At 49.6% G+C, this 3,856-nt stretch overlaps 1 non-coding gene across 1 annotated transcript; it reads right to left on the reverse strand.

Moving 5' to 3' along the window:
* Window positions 1-3,501: 3,501 nt before the first annotated feature.
* Window positions 3,502-3,574, reverse strand: TRNAG-CCC (transfer RNA glycine (anticodon CCC)). Its single transcript has one exon. It is a non-coding gene; the product is annotated as a tRNA-Gly (tRNA).
* Between the last annotated feature and the right edge of the window lie 282 nt (window positions 3,575-3,856).

Raw genomic sequence — 3,856 nt, forward strand, 5'->3', positions numbered from 1 at the left:
ATATGAATATTTTGAAAAATTAGAAGGAGTAGACTTTTTTCCAGAAAAATATGTTATCAAATTTTACTTAAGGAGAAATAGAAAACCTACAACGATGAAAATAACTGAGCAGCCCCAGGCCATTTCAAAGGTGAGTTTTAACACATCTGCAATTAGCAGACAATATCTATCTCATTCAAACTTTCAGAAAAGAAAAATAAAAGCAACTTGAAGAGGTGGTGCACCCTGGCCTTAGACCTGTCTTTAAAAGAAGAGGCAAATTTGGGCCAAATCTATACACACACATATAAAACCTTAAATGAAGAATTAGCAAGTTCAGTCCAACAGATTATTTAAAAAATCCATCATGAAAAAGCAAGCTTTATCCTAGACATGTAAAGTTGTTTCAGCAAAAATTAGATCCACGCCTTCCATAAAACTTCTAGCTGGATCTAAAATCTTAGTGTGGAAAACAAAACTATTAGAAGAAAATACACAAGACGAGCTCAGAATCTCAGGGCAGGAAAATTCTGAGTCAAGAAACAAAGATCATAACTCGTAAAGGAAAGAGTGATCGATTTGATTACATCAAAGTTTAAATGGTCTGTAGGACAAAAAACAAAGATAAACATTGAGCAACAGAAGACATCTGTGGCCTATTCATCGGAAGGAAAATTAATGCCCTGGATTGTCCATCACTGCCGTGACCCAATGAGGAAGAGGCAGACAATCTCGTGGAAATGGACAAAAGATATAACCAGAGGGGAAATCTGAATGTCCAACGAGCATAGAAACAGACAGATGTCCAGGCATCGGTTAGGTGGGCTCATCCAGGGACGGGAGAAGGAGTAGAGTCCAGCACTTTCCTTCCAGAAATTCACCCTCAGAGGCCATGACACACGCCCGGGGGGCACACACAGGGGCTGGAGGCAGCTTTGCTGGTCGTGGCCAAAAAAATGGGAAACGGCCTGTACGGCCATCGTGTGGAATGGATAAATGACATGGAGGTGCACTCATATGGGGAAATACTACAGCACAGTTGAAACAAAGTCTGAACATTTTGCATACATTTTAAAACACGCGACGCAACGCCATCCATTGTTTCCAGACGGCCATCCATGTAGAAGAGAAGGTGAACCCCAGGAGAAACCACATTCAGAACCGTGTGGCTTTGGGAGGGCGACGGGGAGCGGCGGGGAGGCAGAGCAGGATGGGCAGGAGACGCGCAAACTGCATCTGTGACTCGCGTTTCCTTTATTCCCACAGATCTAAATAAAAACAATAAGATGTGGCCATTTGTGGATTCTGGGGGCTGGGAACAAGGGTGGAACTTTTCCTCGATGCTTTTCTGCGTTTCTAGAATGTTTGGAAAGAGACAGCGGAGGACGAAGGACATGAGGAACGACAGCAGAGAGGGGGAGAGAAGAAGGGGCTTCCCTCCCTTCCTGCAGTCCTGACTCACACAAGCCGCCAGCCGGCGGCTCCGTGAGGCTCCTGGCTATTGATCGGAAATTCACTCTCTGGCCACGAGCTCCCCGGCTGGTGTCGGCAGCAGCAGTCTGGATCATGAGAATTGCCACCCCTGGGGTAAGCTGGGCAGGGTGTACAGAGAACGTGGTGGAAGAGGGGTCAGGCCAGAAGCTGGAGAGCCCACTCTCAGGCCCAGCCGCCCCTCAGGCTTGCTGGGTGGCCTTGGGCAGGTCACACCCTTTCCCACCCACATTCTGACGAGGAGGGTCTGGCTGACCTCGTACAATTCTGAGGCCCCTGGGTGTCCACATCACCACATCACCGCATGCGCCATTGGGAAGCAAAGGAGGACCTGCTGAGAAGGGAGCATATGCTTGGGGTCTTGAGGAATGAGTAGGAGTTTACAAGATGGAGGAAAGAAGGGTGCTCATGTCTGAGGGAACAGCACGGACGAAGGTACGAAGGCATGACAGGGCTTGGCGAGCCCAGGAGGCTGCAGACAAGCTGAGTTGATTTCACCTTCCCTTGAAGCGCCCACACCATCCCACCTGTGACTCTGGCACCTGTGACCTCCAGCGAGAACAGGCTTGCACCTGCCAGGAAACCTCACCCAGGGCTGTACCTTCAATCCCTGGGTGGAGCCATCTCCCTGCCCCGAAGAGTCGGGCAGCCATTTGGGAGGATGCAACCTCTTCCAAACCCTGTGTGGGTTTCGCTTTGGGTTCCAACATGGGAAAATCAAAAAGTAATCCACTTAACTGAGATATATGGCTACTGCCACTGACAGCAAAACAAATGCTGTCTTTCTCCTCCATTACCATTCTGGACCAAATCAATATCAAAACAACCAAAGTCTAGACGCATAAATGTCAAACTATTTAACAAGAAGCAGTTAGCACAGAAAAAACACTTAAGTGGCAATTGAGGGGTCTGACGAGCCTTAAAGTAGCTTACGAGGATTTATGGGAGATAAAAACAGTTTAACTAAGCCTGGAGCCTGGACCCGAGGCCCAGCACGGGGGCCAGCAGGGCTTTGTCTTCCCTGTCAGGCTGCCGAGTGGGGCTGCCTTGTCCAAGGAGAGAGAGCCCTTTCTCTTCTGGGTCATTTCCGCCTCATTCAGCGGCACACTGCATTTGTATTAATAATAATATAACATGATTTCCGTCGTGGGATGTTGGGTTGCAGCCCTGTAACTGCAGCCTGCTTTCCAGTTACCCCAGGTCCCACTCGTGACCTGTTTCAACATAGCAACAGCGACAGCTGACCGCGTGACCACCATATTCCAGGCACACACATTATGGGATATAGTCAGAAACCACCCGTGAGGTGGGGACTTTGGCCTCCGTGTGGACGGGGAAGAAGTAGAGGCGCAGGCTTCGCTCAAGGTCACTGCTGGCTGTGCAGCTGAATCCCTCCCCTGGAACCTGTGCTCTGCCCACCCACCATGCTGCCACACCAGCGTCCACTGTGGACTCGGTACGGGTGGTCCGCGCAGGTCCCCAGGGAGGAGGAAGATGACCTCCCTTGAGGACACATCTCAAGTGGCCTTCGACTGCCCATTTGCTGGTTGGTGGAATCGACGGCGGCTTCTTAATTGTTGGTAATGACTCAGGCCCATCCAATGATTGCCGCACTTAACGAGGGTCCATAAATCACCTTAAGTTTTCGGAGGGTAAACGAGAATAAGATTGCAATTTGAAAACTACTCAGATGGTCGTGGACGGCATCACCACCTCTCCTTCCATCAGCTTCTATAGCAGGTCAGTGTTTTCCTACAGGGAGACCTCACCGTAAGCAACAGCTATCGTTCCCGGGATATATCGGTAAATTTCACGGTTGTGACCCAGAGTCATCTTTCCATGCGCTAAGGCGAAGGTTGGCAGTTCTTCACACAGTTCAGATAAGGGCCACCTACTGCGACCAGCTTGCTGAGTCTTTTTTTTTTTTAGTATTTATTTATTTATTTTGATTGCACTGGGTCTTAGTCGGGGCACACGGGATCTTCGTTGCAACATGCAGACTCTTAGTTGCAGCATGCATGCGGGCTCTAGTTCCCTGACCAGGGATCGAACCTGGGCCCCCTGCATTGGGAGTGCAGAGTCTTACCCACTGGACCACCAGGGAGGTCCCTAGCTGAGTCTCCTTGAGGTGGGCATAACCATGGTTCACGTCTCTCTGCTTCCATAGCCTCCAATTAAAGTGAAAGTTACAGCCTGGTTGACACTTGGCCACCCTTTTAAGTTTGTCGTGACTCTGCCTGTCCCTTCACTGGACAGGGGAGCCCTCCAAGGCAGGCAGAGCACCAGCTACAGTGCCCAGGATACAGTATGTGCTCAGCGATGCGCATACGGCTCAAAGAATAAGTGTACTTTTCTTTCTTTGAAATTAAAGGACCCTCCTTCTGGC

The sequence above is a fragment of the Aethalodelphis obliquidens genome, unplaced genomic scaffold (genome assembly GCF_003676395.1).
Source record: "Aethalodelphis obliquidens isolate GAN/ISIS:26980383/991018 unplaced genomic scaffold, ASM367639v1 scaffold6, whole genome shotgun sequence".
In the NCBI taxonomy this organism is placed as follows: domain Eukaryota; kingdom Metazoa; phylum Chordata; class Mammalia; order Artiodactyla; family Delphinidae; genus Aethalodelphis; species Aethalodelphis obliquidens.